This window comes from Natator depressus, chromosome 4 (assembly GCF_965152275.1).
Source record: "Natator depressus isolate rNatDep1 chromosome 4, rNatDep2.hap1, whole genome shotgun sequence".
In the NCBI taxonomy this organism is placed as follows: domain Eukaryota; kingdom Metazoa; phylum Chordata; order Testudines; family Cheloniidae; genus Natator; species Natator depressus.
This window is the reverse complement of record NC_134237.1, coordinates 70,895,126-70,919,264: the sequence shown is the minus strand read 5'-3', so window position 1 is coordinate 70,919,264 and position 24,139 is coordinate 70,895,126. Positions and strand designations below refer to the sequence as shown.

Below are 24,139 nucleotides of genomic sequence, written 5' to 3'. Positions count from 1 at the left end.
CTGCACTGCTTTAGAGATGCTACTACACTGATGGGGAGCTTCTCCCATTGGCATCGTTCATTCACCTCCGCGAGAGGCAGTAGCTATGTCAACAAGAGAAGCTCTCCCATCAACCTCGTACTGCCTACACTGGGGTTAAGTCGATATAACTGCACTGCTCTTGGGTGTCGATTTTTCATACCCCTGAGCAATCTAGTTTTACCGACGTAAATTTATAGTGTAGACCTAGCCTCAGACTTCCAGGCTTATGGCTGAAGGAGACATGGTGCCTATTGCATAATAATTGTAATGTACTCAGTAGATAAGAGTGGTCAGGAGAGCACTGGCTGCAATGCCATTACACAATATGTCCTGTCTTCTGGCAGCTCTGAGGGCTTGTGTACACGAGGAAAAAAAGCCCAGGACAGCTAGTGCAAAATAGCTACTGTTGAACAGATATGCTGCTCTAGCTCCCTATGCGGACACTCTTATTCTGCATTAAGACCGTGTCTGGGGTTTGGATTAACTTCCCTGTGAATTCTGCACAAAGACAAGCCCTTAGTATGAGTCCTGTATGCAGCCATGGCCCCAAATAAAGATGAATGCATATGAAAAACTATTTATGGCATTTCGATAGAAAGCCACCAGGTGAAAGCCTACAACCCTGAAAACTTCTCTACCAGTTAGTAAATAGGACCTTCTCTCCATGCAGTAATAGGTTACATTTGAACCATCTATGATGGTGCATAAAACAGCATTCAGAAATGAGGGGCTGTGTTCACAAGCCCTAACTGACACTTCTAAAAATCCAAGTCACTGTAATCTGTAATTCATGTATCGAACTTTGGTAAATGTTTCAGAAATTGATCATTAACTGACAAAGATTAAATGAAAAGTTGATAATTTCATTTGCAATTGATCATTTGTGGTTCCTCAAGAAGTCCTGTTTTATTGCCTGGAGAAATGTATATATCTTTTTAAAAGATAAAAAATTATATTTAATAGCATGCCAAATGACATGACTCTGAGCTGCCAAAAAAAAAAATAGACTTATTTTTCTACTTTTATTTTCTACCTACTCTTAACAGGAATCATTCTACTCTTTTGGAGCAGAGTGCAGAAAAACTGCGGCTTTTAAACAGTAAATTAATAAAAAATAGAAACATCATCTTTTCCTCATTACAAGTTCAATTGTTCATTACAAGTTCATTACAATGGTGTGCTTATACCCTTAGGGCCTGTTGCAAAGAAACATTGAAGACAATGGGAGTCTTTCCATTACTTCAGCATGCTTTGGATCGAGCAAACCCAACTCATTTTCCATTACAGTTTCATCACTAAATTGAACATTTCACAATTTTATCTGCTTCATTTCCTTAATATTAGAGCTGTGTAAGGCTTGCATTATACCATTAAGAGCCTCTTTCAACCGAAAGATTACAAGTTTCATTAGAAACTCAAAATGCAAGTAAGATCCATGATTGTTGGTCCTCTTTTAAAGAGGCCAGGATGGAGTTAGGGTTTTACACTGAACTGGTTGATTTGGGGGGTGGGAGGCGCAAGACGCTGCTCACTGATTTTTCGTATTTCTTCTTTTTGTGAATGATTCACAAGCTTAATTGGATGTTTATAAATCTATTCATTATTCTTAATTAGTTTATGCACATAAATTTCAGCCTATGGGGCATTCATGAAGCTTTTGTAACAGAATAATAATGAATAGTGAACAACAATTAACAACAAATAATTTTGTTCTCATGTAAATAGTGGCATGTATCTACAGGACAATCTTTCTGCAAACAGAGTTGCAAACAAAAAGCAGCTTGTGCAAACGTCCATGATATCCAATAGTAAGGACCATGAAGATGGTTGGATCAAACAGCTATTCAGAGTTTGCAAACCTTAGATTACTCAATTAATTGTGGTGTGAAAGTAGGTATTATCTCAGTTATTCTACATCTGTGTGACTCCACAGCTATGCTGATTTACATCAAGGATCTGGTCCCAAATATTAGAATATGGAGATAGGGGATTATGAAGTTTTAAAAAGAGATTTTGTATTTATTGACATTTTCTGACCAGCTCTGATATTAAATACTAATAATCAATTATATTAACAAAAAAATCAAAGCAAAAGTTCAGATGGATGTAGATACATGCAATTTGAAAAAAGAAAAGAGTTTTATAGGCAACTCTGGAAAATGAAATTTCTGAATCAGCCAGAGATCTCCTTAACATCTCTTAAGCTTTGGACAATGACGACAGGTGCTTTATATTTAGAAGCTTGAGTCTCCTGCAGATTGTTTTGACCATATGCATTCTATTGTAATTTTTTTTGTTACTGTTCTATGGTTTGTTGCCTTACATCACCATGTCTGTCTCTCCTTTAAAAAACTGAATCAAAATGACAACATTCAAATACAGTTAGTCACACAAAGGTCCTTGAGAAATCATGCTATTTCTTGCTCTCTGTGGAATATTCCAAATCCCAAAACAACAAGAGACAGTGAAACACTTTTTCAAAACTCTTTGAGAAAAAAGGAAGGGGGTCTGTCATAGAGTGCAGCACTCACCACTAGTGTGGGCCTCCTCCTGGTCACTCTGGGGATTAGCTGTTGAGGTCAATGCCCCCTTCCTCAGCTTGCATGCCATTGCACAGCCTCTCTCACACTTCTGCAGCTCCTCTCTCATCCCAGGAACTGCAGTGTCCTCCAGCTGGGTCAGTCAGTGTTCCCCCCCACTTCCAGAGTAGCAAAATCCCTTTTCCCCAGCAGTTCTAGGTGGTCTTCCCTTCCCCTGCTCCTTCAATGGCTGGTAAGCTCAACTCAGCAGTTTTAGGCTTTCCTCTTTTAGCCCTCACTACTCCTTCTCTGGACTGCTTCTTACCTCACATGGTTCCCCTTCTCTCTCTGGGTTTACCAGCTACAACCTCCCCCTACTCCCCTCTTCCTAGGGAGTAACTTTCCTGCAGCCTTCCCCAGCAGCTGCCATCTGTTACCAGCTACCAGTTCCTGCACAGCTGAACCTGCTTCCAATTAGTTACTTGCTCCTTGGCTCTTCCTCCAGGTGCAGCCTGTGGAGTTAATTGGCTTGCCTGGCCACCTTAACCCATTTCAGTTCTGTATGAGGTGGTCACCGCACAACAGGGCTCCACATGAAACTCATGTAACAAGAGAAATATTTGTTACAGTCTGTCACTGCTACATAAAGAATCATAATCATTTAAAAATCATAGTAATTTCCACTTTTATAGCTCTTTCAGTCTCAAGCTCTCAAACAACATTACAGACATGGATTAATTTAACTTTATCACACCCTTGTGGAGTTTTAGTTGCATTAGCCCCAGATTGCAGATGGGAAAACTAATGCATAATGATTTTGAGTAACTTTTCCAGGTTGTGCTTTGAATCTGTGGCAGACCTGAAAATGAAACCAGAGCTCTCAATTCCTAATCCTGTGAGCTACCTAATGAATGTTCTGATTTATATGTGTGTTAATTTTCAGCTGTCTGTGATTGCAATTTGACCATACTCAAAATAAACATATATCTGTCAGCAAATTGATCAGTCATTTGACCAGCTAATCTAAATTGAAATAACTCTAGAGAGGATTTCATGCAGCTGAAAACTCTCAAAAGGAAAAAAAAAGTCACTACAAGCAATTCTCAAAAACTGAAAGAAAATATTAGAAATAAATCAGAAAGGATATCTGCTGGTAATTAATATTGTAACTGAGAAGAGTACTTGATTTTGCTTCCCTAGCACCAATGGGCTACATAAGCATAAAATCTTTTATTGCAGTGTTTATGCTTCCATTTTTCTAATGCACTTGCTCTCACACTATTTTATTTGGGTTCTTGTATGTTTTATATTTTCAGGGTACAGTTCTCATATAATTATATTTTATAGCTACTTTTATTTTAACTAAGTTAAAGAAAAAGAAAAGAAAAAACAGAAGGGAAAACAGGCTTTGTTTTGAATATTGCCTATTTTAATGTGGATTGGTTTGTGAACCACAAAACAATAAAGGTGCTCAAACTAAACACTGTGGTGTCAATAGTAAAAGTTATTTTATAAGCAGGTTTATAAAAGTACAAAAATAGTTATAAACATTCAAAAGATGGTAACACAATGCTACATTATGGTGGACTACAACATTTTCTCTCATGTATTGCTCTTTGGGGGCTAGTTTTGAGGAGGATGAAAGATTTCTGTGGAAAAGCACTTAAGGCATTGCCTAGCATATCTCCCCTAAAAGTGGTAATTCTAGTTGTTAAGGGCCAAAAGCACAATGGCCCAACTGGGAAAATAGATGATCTGCAAGCTAAGAACCTACAGATCCTTTTCTTCTGAGGCTATGATCCAGAACACCATATATTGATTGCAATGCCAAGCCACAAAAGTGGTGCAGCTGTTGACATTCAGCACAGCATTCTGTACTGGGGAGTATTTTACATAAGCTAGCAGCCATTTATCAAACTGAACTATGTGTGATACAAAAAGACATCACACCACCAAATCTTAGCAATGCTCGAAAGAGTAACTGGAAAATGTAAGCGGTTATGGGATGATTGGTGTTGTAATACATTTTGAGCTTTTTTTTTTTTTTTAAAAACTACCACCTATTATTGTTCATACCCTTAAGAGTTTTTAGACTCCAAGAAACAGATTATTGTTGTGGCATCTGTTTCCATAGAGTTCTTTTACACTGCCGTCCTGCTAGGTTATTATTCTAACAACTCTTATCTTTTTGGCAAGTTAGATGATTGTTTTAGGAGATGATTCTTATTTCTCAGGCCTCCATTGTATATGGACAATTCATCTCACTTGACAAAGGTGATGTTTATATGCATTTATATCTTTTATTTTCTCTCACTAAATTCAATATATTCATCAGAGTAGGATTTCTATTCAGCTTAATCTTGTGCTCTGTGTGCAGACACAAAGTGCAAGCAAACTAACGCACGCTAATCCTCTTCTCCTATTTGCTTGATCTACCTTGCTCTTTTGCACCCTTTTTAATATTAATAATAATTATAGCTGTTTTCCTCTTCAGATGTTCTTCTAAGCCTCCTCCAGCAATGATTGTAGCAAGCTGGAGTCTAGCTCGTTTGGATACAAAAAAGAGCACAGCTAGAGCTCTGGCTGAGTAAGAGCGAGGAGTACATCCATTTCCAACATGATGCTGCAATGTCAAGACATTCTCAGTCTCCCAACAGCATTTTTGACATAGTCTCATAAAGTTCCTCATGTTTAAAAACCGTCATTTTTGCTTCTGAACTGTTTAGAATAAAGCACATTGGGATGTGTAACAGTCTACCACTGATGTCCAGGGTTGGTTTCCCCTTCCCCACACTACCTGTAAATGTCAACAAAATCATCCTTAGTCAATTATTTTAATATATAAAAAAGGGGAAAAAGAGAACCCCCATTCCCTACCCTTCCCCCCTTTTTGTTGTGAACAGTTCTGTAAGATCTATGTCTATAAGTGGACTGAAAGTTGTATTCCTGGTTTATTGTAGCGAGGCGGTGTGGTTCCCTGCCGCCCTGGGGAGGAACGAGCCTCTCTGGACACCAAAGTGGGCAGAGCCAGAGAGTCCTGCACCCGCCCCGCAGAGGTCAAGGCACAGGACATGAAATATAAAAGCCCAACCCCAGAGCCCACTAGAGGGGCAGTTGCTGGAGAGGCCAGACACCTGTGGCCTAGCTCCTGGGTGGGAGACCCAGGCAACCGGCAGTGGACCCAAATACAGGCCTGCCTGACCAATCCCTGATGCTGATGAGACCCTGGATGAGCCACCAAACCTACCCCTTGCCAATTACCCTGAGGAAACCATGGTGCTTGGCCTCTCCCTCCGGGAGGACACCATCCGGACCCACGTACCTCTTAGGAAGTAGCCCTGGGGCAGCTGACCCTAGTTTGGCTGCAGTACTGCCAAAGCCTATGTCAGTGTGTTGTGGCCAGGATCCCCACTGACTCAGCAGCCAGCCATCTGTTGTTTCTAAGGCTCTGGGCTGGGATGCAGTGGAGTGGGTGGGCCTGTGTCCCCCCACTCCACCCCACCACCACTCAACTTGTGGGTAGCAGTCTCCCCCTCTGAGCCAAGAGCCTGAGCTTGCTGTTTACCTGTCTTTGCTCAGCCCCTGTCTGAGGGTCTGAACCATTGACTCTTTGCTGACCCAGGGCCTGGGCTGGCTAATTGCATGAACTGTTGCTCATCTCTGGCCTGAGGACCTGAGCACCTGACTCACTATTGCCTGCTAACCACGGGCTAGGCACAAATAACTGCCTGTGTTTCACTCTATTGCTGCTATGGTGAGAAACTCCCATGTCCCAGCTTATTCCCCATCAACCACTGGAAGGAAGCAGCAAGTAGTTTAGTTCCCTGCTGCCCCGGAGAGGGACGAGCCCCAGCCAAACCCCTCTACAGTTATGTTTCCAGTTCTGCCATTGACTCACTGTATCAACTTGGTTAAGTCAGTTAACTTCACCTTGTGACCTTGAGAAAATCAACTAATGTCTCTGGGGTACAGTTAATCATATGGGGCTACTAATTCTTACCAGTCTCTCTGGGGTATTGAGAGACTCAAACTAGGGCCAAATTCTGTGCTGAGATCTTCTCTAATGATCTATTTTGCATCTTCACCATTATGGCCCTAAGAAAATTCCCAGTAGTAGTTAGTGCTGGGAGTGTGCAGTATGCCAAAGCTATATAGTTATAGGGACTCTCAGCACCTCTCAGGTTCAGGACCACTGAGCCATATTTTCAGCTAGCGTAAATAGGTGTGGTGCCACAGTGAGCTAAAATGATTTACATCAGCTGAGAAACTGGCCCCCTTTGTTTGCAAAGCCTGTTGACATGCTTGGAAGAAAAGTGTTATGTGGGTGCAAATATTTTTGGCAGCAAGAAATGCATAACCAGAATGATCATGTGACATTTCATGAATAAGAAAATGTAATTTGAGTTATGCTATATGACTTCACTTATGGAAATGCAGTAACAGTAAACAGTGCTCCTTAACTACGTGTTATCATTCCATATACAATACCCCAGTCTGCCTGTGGAATGACATCCCTAAGTGACCAATATGTTATGAAGCAAAAAATACAGATTAAGCTGGTGTTCAGAAATTCTGGAAGACACAATAAACTTCCCAACATGGCTCTGTATTTTCCTTTTAAATGGCAATGTTTTACTCTTTCTTCGGCAATAACTGTTTGTGTGATTCAGGCAAGCTTCTACAGCTTGTGTTGGCTTTGCAGCACAGAAACTAGCTGTATTTTTGGCTGAATCTAGCCTTACGTGATTAAGCATTCAGACCATCTGTATGTAAAAATACTTTCACACAAACACAACATATGGGACGGGGGGGGGGTTGGGGGCGATTTTTTTATTTTGGCCATTTTGTGGCATTTAAAATCATGATTTGAAAGAGGTATTTCCAAATATATTCACCAAATGGTCTTTTTTTATATATACAAGTTTCCCTTAATAGGGGAGCAAGTGATAAAGCAGAAATGCAACCAAACAGGAAAAACACCTGATTTATATTATGTGCATATTCATATTGCTATAGAATAATAAAAATAATAATTAATAATGACATATGATAACTGTTTATGCTTAGAGTTATGGCCCCAGCCCTAACAGTTAGCAGGTTGTATTTAGTCATTAAAGCAAAATATAGTACACAAACCGATGAAAGAATTATGCTGAGTACATGGGGAGGAGAGAGATTAAAAGCCTTTAGAAAAGTGATTGTATCACTGATTACAAATGTACCAGATGCAGAGAAAATGCCTTCTTATATCAGAATCTATTAAAAGTAGCCTTATTTTTTATGTAATCATGAAGAAGATTGCTATATTTGATTGGATTTATGGAGTTTATTTCTGCTGGCAAAAGTAACTGGTTAAAGGCTGGCCCTGTCATGCTTTATGCTCTAGTCCTAAAGCATCTGGCAATCTCTGAAACGCCAATTAAAAGTTTGCTTTTATTTTTCTGTTGTCCAAAGTACTTTCTCTCAGGAGCCAGGCTTTCTGATTATTTTTTTTCTAACGTTCATAAGTTTGGCGTATCCCTTAACAAAGTAACTTTGTGGTCCTAAGAGAACTCACCTGACTGTCATTTTAATCCTATGTAATACTTTCTACTAAGGAGGGACCCTTGTATATTACCACAGTGGTTGTAGTAACAGAATGTTTCTTTCCACACTTCCAGTTTTAGCCTGAGCCTGTTAGTGACTCATGGGTGAGCAAGTGAAAGGTGTTTGTATTTTAAGTTTTACTGCTTCCTGTACAAGTCTCATCTCTGTTTATCCTTGTCCTATTTTTTGTCTGTCCTAAAGTTCTCTTTGGTTCACTTATATTGCAAGTCCTCAGGGTAGAGACCATAGGGCAGAACATGCAATTATGTCCATCATCTACACTGGTTGAGGATCTGGCACTAAAGATCCCTCTACAATGCCAGATAGCGTTATAGTTCTATATTACAATTTACTCATAACAAAGTATAACAACAGCAGGATAGCCAAGGGCTTAGTTTCTACCAGTCTGCTATGAAAGGGCTAATCTCATTCTATTTCTTTTTAAAAAAAATCTGAGTCTCTACCCAAAAATAAAGGGAGAACAGAACAAAAATATAGACAAAAAGTAAACAAATGAGAAGGGAAGATTTAAGAGAGCGAACTCCAAATAAACACAACATAAATTTAATTACTCCTATAGTAAGAAATAATAGGCAGAATAAACAGTTCTCTTTTCCCTTTGTAACTATGCTAATAAAAGCTAGCAAAACAGTTTGTCATTTCAAGTTTAATAAATTGGTTGGTTACCTGGTCAGTTTACGTAATATACTTTTTTAAGGCTGATTAGTTGTGAGAGTCTATTAGTCAGCATTAAACTATTTACAGCTAGGGATGATTATGTTAGTACAGATGCAGTCTGCACAGGATGCTGATGGAAGAAAAGAATTCACAGCAGTTCTTGTTAAAAAGTCTCAAGTCATGCTGCTGTTTGTTAAGTGATTAGAAGGATGCATGTGTTGCAATGACTCTCTTCCATAAGGGTGACTTCTTGGAAATCACTATGTACTAATCACTTTATGTTCTCCAAAGGGCTACAGGAAAGATTTGGTAATTTCCTTTTATGCAAAATTACAGATTGAAATGGTTTATTCAGGAAACATTTCATCCCAAAAAATATTTCACATGAACATCAGAGTTCTTAAGGCAACCACTGTATTATTTGCACTTTGATGGCTAGCAAGTTCTGCTCCTGAATTGCTTCTATTCACTCTAATTCAGATTTTTAGTGGATTTTTTTTGCAAGGACTGCAACTGAAGAATAGGCAAGAGATGGTTTGTGCCAACACATTTAGCTTTGATAGCTACAGGGAGATCTGGATAGGGTTATGAGGATCCCCGCCTCCCTAAATTGAGCATACTGAGGAATGAGAACTACCTACCTTTAGTAAAGGCAAATAGGGAGCATGCTAGGGTATAAAATAAGGTCATACACTCTAAATTCAAAAGAACCTAAATGCAGCAGGAAGTTCCCTCACTGCCATACTAAGGATTGTCTGACTAGCTCCTTGTGGAGCCTGAGAAGGAACATGATCCTGCAGAAGCTTCTATTCCCCTGTCATAGGCATTGTCAAGGTGAGATTACAGATTTGTCCCAGATAATACTGAGGTGAAGTCAAACAACTCCCACAACCAAGACTCCAGAGCATTTGGTTACATCTTTTGGGTCCCAGGGACCTCTACTGGATCCCTCCAATATAATAAGGACACTGTAGAAGAGAGGTACATCAGCACTCAAAGACCCATACTGGCCATGAAGCAGTGAGAGTCTAAATCAGAATGACCAGTATTAGTAGACCAGCTGGAAGTGCTTTCAGAACTGAATAAGATGGAGCAGAGACGATGGACCCACCCATACACTCCCAAATCCACTGTAACATTTCTTATTCTTAGAGCTGGTCGGGAATCATTAGAATGATTTTTCCAACAGAAAATCCAGTGTCCACAGGAAAATTTCAGTTTTGCAAAATAAAATTCTTATGGGAAAATCAAAACAAAATATTTTGGTTTGGGTCCATTCAACCCAAATTGGAATATTCAGTTTTATTGAATGAAAACAATTCAATAAAACATCAACACGCTGTTTCATGAGAGTTGTCTCCTGTGGGCTGTGGTCACTGGAGGGGATACATCTCCTATAATGCAACATCTATTCCTCCCTGACCAAGTTGTGTGGTGCATCAAAGAAGAGATAGTCCAGTCAAGGAGGCTGGCTACGGGTGTGTGTGTGTGAGGAGAAATAGGGGCATTAGGATCCCACATAATTTCCATAAGGCAACGTGTCGCCATGAGAAAAGAGAACTTAATGTTGAGGTGACTCAAAACAGCGTTTGGGTCAGTTCAGCAAACTGAAATGAAACATTTAAATTTTGGAATGTCAATGCTTAGTTTCAACATTTCTAATTAGAAATTTTTCGGAATATTTCATTATGGAAAAGTTTTTGATAATTCAGCTTTCTCCTGATTTGGGACAAAATTAATTTTTTAAAAATCAGAATTTCACATGGGACAAATTCTGAACTCCACAGAGTTCTAATTATTCCTTCCTTTGGGAAGCACCACATTCACCATTTTTAAGATCTACGTCCTCTGTCATTATGCTTGAGGACAAAGGAAAGTGGAACTGATGCTGCTATAGATGTGACCCCAGATCCAAGAGAAACTCAGCACTAAAACAAATGTGACACCATCACCCCCTATCTGGGAAGGGGCACAATTAATTTCCCTGGCACCTACAGCTACCTATCTATAAAGTCTAAAATACAGATTATTTGGGGTTAAAACAAAGAGAAATCTCTTGAGGTGGAACTGCTACATTTGCAGCACAATCTAAAGTTTTTTTAAAAAGAGGCAGTTCCTTGGCCTCTTATAACCTCAGCTACAAACACTCATTGCCACAAGGCCTCAATCCACATTACTTTTTTAGCAGACTGTCAGAGCTCAGGGTGCTAGGCAGAATTGGGGATACATCTGAATAATGGGAATATGTAAAGGCCACCTTGAGGAAAAATTAATTTGTCCTAATTTCTATATGACAGACATAGTCACTCAAGAAATGTTTGTCTCAGGCTTGGTTCTGATTGAAAACTGCACCAATTTCCCATGAATGGGCCCTGTTTTTGTTTAAAGTATTTGGAAAAAAATTCTGCAGAAATGTCTTATGTTCAAGTCCCTAATGAAACATGATGAACCTCAATTTATGTAGTTTGACTTTGTCCCTATAAATTTGTCACACCTCTGGTGAGGGGAAATGGGGTCCACTTAGAGGGGTGTGTTTGTAAAAAAAAAACTCAACCTTCAAGCATACAAGCAAGTGTTAATTCATTTCTAAACCTAGTGCACTGAACCTTGCAAAGCTCTAAGTATACACCCCAATTTTGTTTGATAAAAAGGAAACAGAAAATATCCTTTTAAAGGTTTGGGCATTCTTCAGTTTTCAGAATAAAAAAATAAAGTGAGTAATGTTTGATTTGTCACTACATTTCTGTAAAAATAAAAAAAAAGATGGTAAATACACAAAAATGTCAATATCACAATGTAAAAATACCTTTGGTTAGGTGAACAAGAGATTCTTCCTCTGTTACAGCTCAAAGCTTGTTACAACCACATGTAAGAATATGAAGTGAGAAGGGATACACTGCAAATTTTTTTGAAGAGATCAACCCATTAGTAACTCCACTTTGAACAGTGCTGAGTATGGGTGAATTCAGGTTAGTGAGTGACTGCCTCTGTTGGACAGTAATTTGAAGTAATGATTGATTTCCACCACAGCAATGATGGCACTGATTGAGCTGACAGTAGAGAAGACCATTTTGACCTTCAGCCTTGAAAATTTCTATCAGAGAAATAAATCTGGAAACTGTGAATTACTACAACAGGGTTTGACACTGATGCCTAAGACATCAGGTGCACTGGCCCTGGGTTGACAAGGTACAATAGTAACAAAAGGTTTAAGGTGGTTTCCTTTCCAAGGAAACAAGACAAAAGGGAAAATAGCTCTATATTCTGTAAAGAATCCCACCAAAATACATAGAGCCAGGAATTTTTGTCCACTATCACTTATATTACAGGATAAAACCAAAAGATTTACCATCTTCTTAAAATTGGCAGAGTAGCTTTATTTTGCAAAACCAGAAGTCATCTGCGTACAGGAGTTGTGCTATTATGTATTTTAGTTAGGTCAGTCAGAAGGAGGATTAATTTACAATACATGATAACTAGGTTTGCAGGTTTTTAGTTAGAACATACACCTGAATTTATACTTTAGAAGGACAACATAAAGGATGGTGGACCAAAAATTTTACCTACCCTTTTTTTAAAAAAAATCTATTTATAAAGTCCATAAAACTTTTTGTGTGTCAAAGATTTCTACGGGTTAATTCATAAACAAATTCAATGGCAACGGGAAAACACTTCTGACTATGTCTTCAGTATCAAATCAGTGCACATCTTGGAACATCAGTGCACATCTTTCTTCAGTAAGAAATAGATATCAATTTCAAGTTTCCAGTGGGTTATTATAAATCAACAGTAACAAACAATTAATTTAAAAATAAGTCAAATACCGTAACATAATCCTTTGAATCAAACATTAATTTGGCAATATTCTCCTCTCTCCCAGTTAGTAACTGGGATCTCATAGAGGAATCAGTCTTGTAAGGTACTTGACACCTTCTGAGGTACTAAACTCTCTGAACTATTATTGATGTCCAAGGGTTTAGTACCTTGCAGGTCCAAGTTTCCACAGATAAGTAACATGTCCCTTTATCACTTAACAGAGTGACAAATTCAGCAAAGGAATTTAAGCACATAATTTTAAGCAGGGGAATTCTATACTTGAAGTTAAGCAAGCATTTAAGTGTTTTGAGGAATCAGAGCCTATGTTAAGTGATACTTATATAGGATGTTTCATTTGAAATGCCAGCATTCCAAGGAGTGTAGGCTCTTGTATGTGGACCACCTTTCCTGCCCAGGAGTTCTGGCAGTGGCGAACAACAGAGATGTTAGAAACAGATATTTAAAACTATTCAGTGCCTGACCCTGCCGAATTCCCACAACCAAAATTGTCACTGAAGTCAAATTAATTCTGTCTTCAATTGTGCATAATGAACTTCAAATCTGAGCACCAAATTTTCAAATTATATGTGCAATCACTCAAAATTAACCACCCTACCACCCCAGTTCTAGTTATTACCAAAGTTAGGTAATTGTTAACTGGGTGGAAATTAGGCATTCAGTTGTGCAGCTAATTTGTCTGAAAATGTCCCCCATAAAGTTTTGATTATTACTAGGACACCTTTTTAAAAAGTTTAACCAAATGAATAACCAACCATCTATTGTATGCTCATGTAAGAGTTTAACCACTATTAAACTTACCCCAATATTTCTGAAATCACATTTTTAAATTCATTTGCAGTGCTCAATTCACTGGCACATACAAATTACTATACATGCTACTTGTCACAGTTTAAAATTGAAGCCTCCCATGCTGTCAGAGCTAATAAAACATTCTGTAAAGACTTTTTATTCCTTCCAAGTACCACACGCTAGCACAAAGCAGTGCTTTTTGTGTGTGTGTGGCTCCTACTGGTTCAAAAGATATAAACAAAATATCTGTCCTAGTCACTGTCATTTTTGCAGCATATTATAACTTTATTTTTAACTTGATTCTCTTTGTAAAGCCTTCACAAACAAAGAGGAATAAAATGCTGTATAATTCTTCATTCCCTGTAGAGAAACTTCCTTTTTTTTCCTTCAGAAAATTAAACAGATAGCTTTAAAAAAATACCAACCAAAACAAACAAACAAAAACCAACAACAACATACTTTTCATTTTCTTTGAAAGATGCTGTGTAAAAATGTAAAGCTGGACCTGAACCACACAATTAAAATATGGAACCACATTTCAGAGAGGTTTGGATTCAGAGCCTTCGTTGGCCCTTGCATACATATGGGCCAATCATGAAGTTCAGATTGAGCCCTGGCCAAAATCAGAGGATGTCTGGATGAAGGATTTTGGTTTAGTCCCATCTCCAGTACAAACACTGTGTGTTGTGATTGTGTTGGGCTGCCTCCTAATATTTCATATTATACGAAAGTTCATGACTCTTTTTATGCATCAAAAAGATTTTAATGAGTTAATAAATACATAAAATCATTGGCAACAGGACCACACTTCTGACTATGCCTTACTCGTTAGATGGAAACATGGAAGAATTAAGAATGAATGCTTTGAGTTTTTGTGTAGTAACTCCTTTACCCCATTCAATGGTAGCACTATCAGTCACATCCTATCGTCAGACTTGGAGGACAACAGTCATATGGGGGCCCAGAATAGCGCAAACAAAAGAAAACCTCAGGGATCTAGAAGGTTTGCAAAAGAGCCCCATAGAGGGGAAGGAAAGGCTTCTGCACTTGCACGCTGCAGTCTTTAAATAGGTCCCAAGCTAACGTTAGTTTTATTTCAGATATTCTGGATCACTCACAAAGCATTCATTGTAGATCTTTCTCCTTAGAAACTTATGAACTCTTAGATTTAAGAAAATAAAACAAATAGTAAGCAATTTCCAACATTTTTCCTTAAATATTTTGTCCTAACTCTTTTTAATTAGAGTAATTAATTAAATGGGTTTTCTTCATTCATAACATGTTAACCAGAAAATTAGATTAATCATCTGTATAGACCCATAGGATCTGACCATTTTCACAGTGGTCGGTGCCGATGTTCTAGTAACTACACATGACCAGATGCAGCAACTGTGATGGTAGCACTGGGTGCTGGTATCACAATGGTCATACACATGTCCTCTTCCCACACACATACAGCATGAAACTCGAGCTAGCATCACTGTTGTCCTCTGACCCTTCTGTGGTAGTGCCACTGGGAGATACAGGCTGGTGAATATTGCAGTGATGCTGGTGATATATGTGGCAGTTTTTAGCTTTCCCACAGCTACAACTAAAACCAACCAAGATGAAGAGGGGAAAAAGAACACAGGCATGTAAAGACAGAATAATGAGGAAGGGGGAGGAACTAACAACCAATGACCTATATTGCCAGGGGTGCTGGAACAATTTTTATAGTGGGGGTGCTGAGAAACCCTGAAAGCCCTGTATATAATGGACTCCACTTCACGCCAGGGGGTTCTTCAGAACCCCTAGTTTCAGCACCAATGCATATTGCCCATGGGGAAATAGAGAAGAAAATCAGAACACTGGCCTGTTGTGATATCTCTTTGGAGATGTTCTAATAGTACAGTGATGGGCATCATTACATAAAACGATTGTAGATATATAGAGAGAGAGTTTTAAGTATAATCTAGAAATCTGACTAAAATTTAATGGTAAGTTTACCTTTTAATTCCCATCCCCTCAAAAGAAAGTAGAATAACTGCAATTCACCAGAAAAAGGGTCAAGGTCCCAGGCAGTGTGTTGTCTGAGATGCTAACAGCTATTGTGAGCAAGCAATCAGGATCCTTACCCAATGCCAGGCTTGGAAAGCTCACTCATCCAGTTGCCAGTGGTGAGTGAGAAGCTTTTCCTGGTGAACATGGGGTCTTCAGCCACAAATTTCTACAGAATGTACACTTTCATTAAAAATATTTTTATCCCTGATGGTTACGAAGAAATCAGATATTAATTAATGCACTGTTGTCTGATTCTACACTCAAATAGCCCCAGTGCTTATGGTTTTGCCAAATGGCACCAAAGTTTAAGACTCTAGTCAGTCCCACTGCTGCAATTCAGAACTCTGTAGAGAACACTGAAGCTGTGAGGAATCATGTTGTAACTTGGGAAAGTTATGAACAACAATGGGCAGGCACTGGAATTACTTTACATTCCTCTTCCCTGTGGAAGGAATAAGAAGAAGGAAGAGGCAAAATAGCAGAACTCTTGGAAATTCTAGGGCACAAATAAAGTAACAGAGACCTTCCCACAAGCAGAGCTAGCGGACTCCAGAGAGACTACCCTTTCTCTTGTAAAGCTATCTGTTACGCCAGAGGCTAATACAAAACAGAATTCCTAACACATCAAAGGGACAGCAGCCTAGTAGAAATGCCAGCACATTTCCCCTTACCCATCAACTACTGGTAGATGGTGTAATGGCTCTCTCATTGCTAGAGCTGCCCTATTCTCATCTGTCCTATTAATCACAGTTAGTCTTTTTTAAGACCTGTACAATGAGATGTGTCATGTATTCCAGAAGCAGTTAACAGGCAACTTTTGGAATCTAGTCTTGTATACTGATACATTTCAGATCAAATCTAAAAGTCAAAAATAGATTACAGCCATTTTTACTAGTTGTCTTCTATCCTTATATCTTCTTTTTCCAGTGAATCCTTGCAGCACACCACATAAAATGAATCATCTGATGAATCATTTAACACTCATTTTTGTTGCCTATATTGATATGGAAGGGAGTGCAGTAGGCTACACAGAAAAAAATGGGTGTTAAGAAGTGCATTATGAAAAAAAATCCTTGATATTTCATGGAGATTCAAGATGGCAGTGTCACTCAGAACTCAGGGGCAAAAACAGATGTTTAGCATATGTGGAAGATCAAAAAGTCTATCACAGAAAGACAGGGGCAAATAGCAGCATTTACTTCAGCAGGCAGAACAAACAGTTTAGAAACTTAACTGGAAGCCTTGGAAGCAGAGGTAGAAAATGAGAAACAAGAGGAAATCAGATTATCAAACCTATTTTGTAATGGACAAGTAATGGTAATAATGAAAAGGTAGCCTCATCTGTGAGTGAGAAAATAGAATACAAGGGGAACCTGTGGAAGGAAATAGTGTAATCAATTTGGATCTTACTTGTAAATCAGTCATAGTTCAGTTAAAGTCAATAGAGTCCTTTCCAGTGTAAAGGAAATCAGAATCTGGTATATAGTTTATAGTGTTCCTTTTTGAATTTATTGTGAAAATGTATTTATTAAAAAAAATAAAGTAGTTTACTTTCCTGCTGATGATGGACACTAGCACAGACAATTGCTAGTATAGCATGATTCAGAGGAGGGAACTTTTATATTCATTACAATATAGCAGGTGAAGTAGGTTTGGGTTATGTAACAAGAGCCATGTATGGAAGCCAATATATACATTCTATATATTGTGCATAATTCCTATTATTTTATATGGTTTTCATTTGTCTGTTGAACACAATGTAACCTTCAGGATTAAGCGATATACAGAAAGCAAAGAGGGAGTCTAAATCTGTGCAATCATGATTTAGAAGTTTGCAAGTTGTTAGTGACTTCCACAATATACAGAATGCAAGATACATAAAGTAACAGTCCGTTAAAATTGAATATGAGAGCTAACAGAAAAATAGGATCTCTGTCTCACAGAAAATTCTGGTATTTTGACTTTTTTTTTCCATCCCAAATTGGAACAAAATGTCAAATATCAAAGCTTTCCACGGAACCAAAGTTCAAAATAATTGCAATTCAGAAATGTCAAAACTGTTCATTTTCATGTTTTTGGCCAAAATGTAACATTTCAACATTCCTGTTGAATGTTAACATGAATCTCTGCAACTGCCTGAGCCACATAATGTTTTATGGGAGGCCCCTCATGCGTCTGTTCTCCACATTTTGACATGGTCTATGCTCCCCAGCTAGATTACATCTCCCATGATGCCCAAAGGTCTTTTCCTGAGGCAGAGCTGCACTGGTTCATCATGGGAGAATTTTTTCAGAACATAATGTTGCAGCTTCAATCATATTTCAAATGAGGTCTGAATTTCTGAGGCACATTTTTGTTCTTAAACATTTAGTAGTATAATATTTAATTAAGAATTAATACACACATGTATGCCACTATCAGACCTCTCTGAAACCTACATTTTGAAATACAGAATTTACTTTAGATTTGTTTAATTAAATATTAATCTTAGTCACTCATTTTTCCATTTGTAAGTGCACTCTACATCTATTTTGAATGTCAGATACTGTACAAAATAAGACAGAAGCTGTTAAGAAAAAGTTAGCATATATGCATATGTGACTCCATTTTAATTTGAGGCCCACCATTGTCTAAAAGCAAACACATCATGCACCAGAAGAAGCGTTCCTTAAATACTGCATTCCTGTGAAAACCCCCGCCCCTTGTCTCCAGCCTGTCTCGATTCCCGGTTTCTGTTCTTTGTCTGTTCCTAGCTGGCCTTGATGTGAGCCTCCCATCCTAATAACAAAGGCTACTGGTGCATTGCTTTAGGACCATGTTGTGTAGTTAAAGTAATAGTCTAGCACGAAGAATGTACCTAGCAAAAATAAATAGTAAATAAAAAAAAAGTTTGTCTATTGGCTAAGGTTTCCGATGCACGAGGCCAACATGCTTTGCTAAAAGGTATATAATCTCTGTATAACCTGCATTCGGGGGTCCCCTCCTAATTAGCAGGGGTCACCATGCTTGAGTGTAATAAACTTAGTATCTTTGGGAACTCTGCAGTTGTGGACTTTGTTCATGTGCTTCAGCCTAGACTCAATCTGTGCGTGACCTGTCAGGTATAATTCGCAGCAGTTTGTGTGCGTGACCTGTCAGGTATAATTTGTAACAAAGCTGATAGTGCTCTAGGTATCTCCATCAGAAATGGTGCTTGTGGATCAGGAACAATGGATGCTTTACATGCAGAGTGATGTTATACTTAGGCTTTACGTTTTCCTTAAACTTTAATTAAGCTTTTCATTTTTTTCCTATAGAATATTTTCCCAATTTCTATTGGTGTACAACAAAACTTGCATTCACTTTTCAAAATGTTCAGCTTTGTTTTTAACAACTTGTGACCTGTCATTGCTGTTGGGAAATGAGCTGAGCTGTCCTTTTTAAAGAGTTGGAAAGCCGCATATTTTTGGCTCAGCAATGGAGAAGTGTGGGATTAAGGTAGCGGCATTCCAAACTCATTTCTCTGTCACTCGTTTTCTTGAAAGCAGGAATGATAATATTCAGTTCAGACAAGAAGACGGCCACAAAATCTTTTGAAATGATAGAGTAATGGAAATATCAAGGAGAGCGATCCACAGATCTGGGGCTGGATTCAGCAAATCTGTATTTCCCACATTCCCAGATAATATTTTTATTTGTCCAATAGCTGAAATTCTTGATCTGAACTACTGAAATTGGACAGTTCACAAATAAAATGCTAATAAGCAAAAGTGTAAAACATCATGACAGGAATATTCAAAATACCTAAGGGCCACCTGCTGAAACATTTCTAAATCTGTTTCTCATAAGACAACACTATTGGAAAATTCTGCTCTTACTGTAGCTTTCAGCAGTTAGCTTTTACATTTTCAGTCAATGAAATAAATATTTTTTTTTAAAAAGTATCCATACTGCATATTCAGAAACGTCACCAGATAAGAAGGCTGACATAGGTGCTGGAACTAAGGGTGCAGGGGGTGTTTCAGCACCCCCTGGCTTGAAGTGGTTTACATTATATACAGGGTTTACAATTTGGTTCAGTGGCTCTCAGCATCCCCACTAGAAAAACTGTCCCAGCGCCTCTGAAGGCTGACAATTAATAATGCTTGATTAATCAATACAATAGGATTTAAATGCTATTTTTTCCTCTTAGAGAAGAGCCAAAAGAGATTGCGGATGAAGTGGTGGTCAACTTTAACACATTTTAATGGGGATGAAATTCATCACCCAAAAAGACAGATTAAAAATACTAAATAGAAATCTCAAAAATAACAAAACATATAATCTATTTAGGGATTTATGTGGTCAGATTGTGCTTTCACCAACATCAGTGCAAAGCAAAACTTTGATGAATCCAGTTGTGTTCTTTCAGATTTACACCAGGTAACTGAGCAGAACTGGCCCATAATCTTCAAGATCCATCTATGACACGAGTTAACTTTTTTTTAAACACACACACACACGGTGTAGTCTAGATAAAAATAATAACTTTGCCTCAGGTTACTAATTCCAGCCTACACACATTTGTAAACTGTGGATTGTCAATGGTATTTAATTTCTTCCTCTTCTTTTTTTTCCTTATGTTGAAAATAAATGTATCTGTCTGCTTAAAACACTGAAAAGCTTTATATTATGCAAGATCATGGGCAGATAACTTTTTATAGTAGGTATTTTGCAGAAATCTGGGATATTATCATAATTTCAGAATGACATCCATTCCATATTTCTACAAATAGAAAGAAGGTGTGGGGGTTCTCTCCTCTTCAGTTTTAGGAACTCACAATGAACACCTTTTTGGGGTATTTAGAAGATTGAGCCTGAAAAGTGGCCTTTGTTCTGATAATAATGAGTGGGTTTCTAGACATGTGGCATTAAGAAGGAAGAACTTTGAAGATGATTTACTGACATCTTAGAGGAAAACTGTCAGTGTAAAGTCAATGAAATAATTATAATAAAATGTATCCATACTGAATATCTAGGGGCATCACTAGATAAGAAGGCTGACAGTTATTAATGACTGCTTAATCAATAAAAACGTATTAAATGTTATTTTTTTGTTCGGAAATATTCATCTTCTACTGTGCAGGACTCGATACAAAGAAAGCACATTGAGGTGATTAAAGTGAAAACAGAATAAGCCCACCTGCTCATATTTATGTGAAACTGGAAAATTGTTCTTCTGGAGAATTGCCAGATTGTCATGTGTGAAAGTATCAATTTGAAATAGACTGCTATATTCCGAATTTGCACCTCAACAACTGGGATAAAGGGGAGTGGTGGCCACGCCTCAGCTTTTAAATGTTCCTGTGACTTCTCAGGATTTACAAGTTTAACCTCAAAATATTTGCTGTGCATGTTACAGGTACTAGAATTTATACCAGATTCTACCCTTTGATGTTTGTGATTATGTGCATGTGGCTCTGCATGTTGAAAGGCCTATCTGTTCTTAAGTCACCATCTAATATGCAGACAGGCCCACTTAAAAGTAGTATAACTATACATCCATAACTCCAGGATAGTCTTTGTTTCTGCTGCTAGGCACCAAACTGGATCGCTGTTCATTTCACCACTTCACCTACAAGGACACAGATCAGGCTCTGAGGTGAGAACTGATTATATTGTTATTATAGGCAGGACGGATATTATTAAAGTTGCCTAACATTTCCCATTATAAGATCATATTTTCAGTTGCTTATAACTTTTCCAAACTCTAACTGTTTGGACTGAAATTTGCCATCGTGCATATCTGCCTCAGGCTGATTTCCCTCCTCTCCATGTTCAGCAAAGTTATAAGCGTTTGAAAAAAAAATCACAATTTGCACATTCTTCATTTTTAAGAGATAAAACCTCCCAAGATTCCATGTTCACTGAGAGCACCTCAAGCCCACCCACTTTCTAGTGCTGACCAGATTTCACATGTGCCACCCCAGACAGTGAATAAGCATGGTCCAGACCAAGGCTACATGACTTTCCCTCTAATGGCCTTCTCAGGACTGAGCACTGGAGTGGAGAGCAGGGAGCCTGTCTCTCCTGTGCACTCAATGTCTCACTCCACTCCGGTGGTGCCCAAGCAGCATAGAGAGGGAAGACATCCATCTTAATGCATAAGGGACAAAAACTAGTTGAGCGGGACAGAAAGGAATAGATTGGGACAAGAAGTCTGGTTAGACTGGGACTAGAGAGAATTGGGGGAAGAGAAACTGGGACTGAAATTGGTTGGGCAAAAGATTGGGACTAAGACATGATGGGTATCAGATGGCTGGGAATTCTTGGGCACGGAGACTGGGACTGGGAGTTGGGGGGAGGTGGGTATGAAGAGAGGAAGTTAGAACTGGTTGGGCAAGCAGTCAGAGAGGTGGTAGATGGGAGACTGAAATTAGATAATGAGTCCAGAGAGGGAATTTAGGACTGGGAGTCACTGGGGAGTTGGAGGGGAAGAGGCACAGAAACCTAGGAATTATACACAAAGAACCGCATTAAAAGGAATAGTATTAATGTTGCAAAGTCAAACACTCAAAAGTTAGGAAATGTCAGAATTAAGGTTGCTCGTGCAACCTTTATTTGACTCTGTTGTGCATATGCATTGTGATACAGTCTTTATGGTCACATACTATTTTTTGCAGAGAACCCCTGCCTTATTCAATGTATAAGACAGACCTGCTCTGGGGATAAATAAGAGTTGTACAGAAGAAAGGATAAGAAGCAATTATTTTTAAAATAAATACATTGGATATTTTATTTGAATTAAATATATTTTTTCAAGATAATTTCAAAATTAAAATTCAGTTTATGACAACCTACATTAAGGCCTTAATGTAGGTTGTCATAAACTGAATTTTAATTTTGAAAAATCTCACTAGGCATATATCTGCATCGTTAGACACATAAATACCTTTGAAAATCTGGCCCATGACGACCAGAAACACTCCATGAATTCACTAACTACAGTTAATGCTTTCTTTATGTAATAAATCCAGCATGTTTAAGTAGTTTCATTTAACTAATAAAAACAATTAAAATGCTATTTCGTGCTTTCAGTTGAATTCTAATTTCCATCCAAATGCAGCTTAACACAAATAATGAATAAAATCTAGTAAAGAAGAAATGTGTAATTACCATTTTGTTACATAATAAAAAATGTGAATAATAAGGATCTGGATAAATGTATGTTGAGGTATATAATAGTTTAAATAATTGTGTATAAATATAGCATTTTCTCCTGGTTCGCAAAAAGAAGTAACAAATTTAGTGTAAGGGTTACATTTAGTTGTGAATCAACAGGTTCTAATGGTTAAACCAACCAATATACCTTTCTTTAGGAAAATAACCAATATAAATACAAAACAGTATTTTAATCAATGTTTGCTGTTTGGTGATTTAAATTTCCTATTTAAATCAATCCACCCTGTTGTATATTAGAGGACACTGCTGAATGTAGGACCTCTACCTTATTTGTTGTAGATGTTGGAAGGTGTCTGGTGAATGCAGCAGGGGATTGCAGGAAGAAAAAGGATGGTCTCATGGTTAAGGCACTCGAATGCTGCCCTGGAGAACTAAATTCTATCTCTGCCTTTGATACAGAGCTCCTACATGATGCTAGTGAAGTTACTTAAACTGATTATTTCACAGATGGTCACCAATTGTATGTTCCTCATTTTCTTGCTTCCCAATTTGATACCCTGGCGTTGGAGGGAACAGCTTAGGGAGTCCACACCACTGCCTTTAAAGACATAAAATGTATGAAGCCCCTGTTCACACAAATCAGACAGTGATGTGTGTAAAGGTATCAATTAAGTTATTTATCATTATTAATTTTTAGTTGGATTCAAAGAGTTGAATAATTTTAGCATCTCTACATCAGAAATCAAATCAGTATGGTTTCTTTGCCTCACCTGAGCATATGGAGTAGTCTCAGCCCATCAGAAAACTAAAATAAATACTATAGAAACTCATTAATCACTATTATTGTGTATTTCAGTCGAGGCCAGGAGTTCGAGTCATGCACCAGGACCCAATTGTGCTAGGCCCTGTACAAATAGAACAGAAAGTTAAATTATTATGACAGATTATAAAAAAGAGACTACGAGTGGATACGGTCAGGGAGCACAAGGTAACAATGAAATTGAGCAGCAGGATAGACAGCAATCTCAAAACACCAGCAGCCTAACAGATCTCCATTTTTTTAAGCATTATGTCAAAAGTGTTTTAAGGAAGGACTTGAAAGTGGAGAAAGCAGTAGTTTTTGGAAGTTTATGGATCCCATCTTTCTTGTGAAAACTCTGCAACTTTTCCTTTAACTTGTAAATATGGGGGTTGGGAGGACTGGGTGTCTCAAGGCAGATCTCAGAAGTTTCCTGCATTTCACAATACATTGGGCTTTGAGACTATGTTCCACCATACTACAGGCACTTGGTCTGTTCTTCATCTAATTACTTCTCCTCTCCCATTTCTGTATATTATGGAAGGGTCCTGGACCCTCCATAATTAAGGTTGGAATTAACTTTCTATTTTTAGTCGAGGATACACAAGTAGCCCCTGTCTCAAAAAAAATCTCCTTAATTGGCTTGTGTTTCTGGATATGGACCTGAAGCTGGATTAATTCGGACTAGAGAATAAAGTGCACATTTAAAAACATTGTAGTGATTAACCAT

General features: G+C 38.2%; 1 protein-coding gene across 7 annotated transcripts in view; it reads right to left on the bottom strand.

Moving 5' to 3' along the window:
* Positions 1-24,139, bottom strand: part of GALNTL6 (polypeptide N-acetylgalactosaminyltransferase like 6) — a 927,841-nt gene that overhangs the window by 782,444 nt on the left and 121,258 nt on the right. Inside the window, exon 1 of one of the 7 annotated variants that reach the window (XM_074951161.1) lies at positions 2,553-2,567. The exons of the other annotated variants lie outside the window; for them this stretch is intronic. The gene's annotated coding sequence lies outside the window, so the exon portion shown is untranslated. Of the gene's footprint in view, positions 1-2,552; positions 2,568-24,139 lie in introns of those variants that run through there. 7 annotated transcript variants of the gene reach the window in all.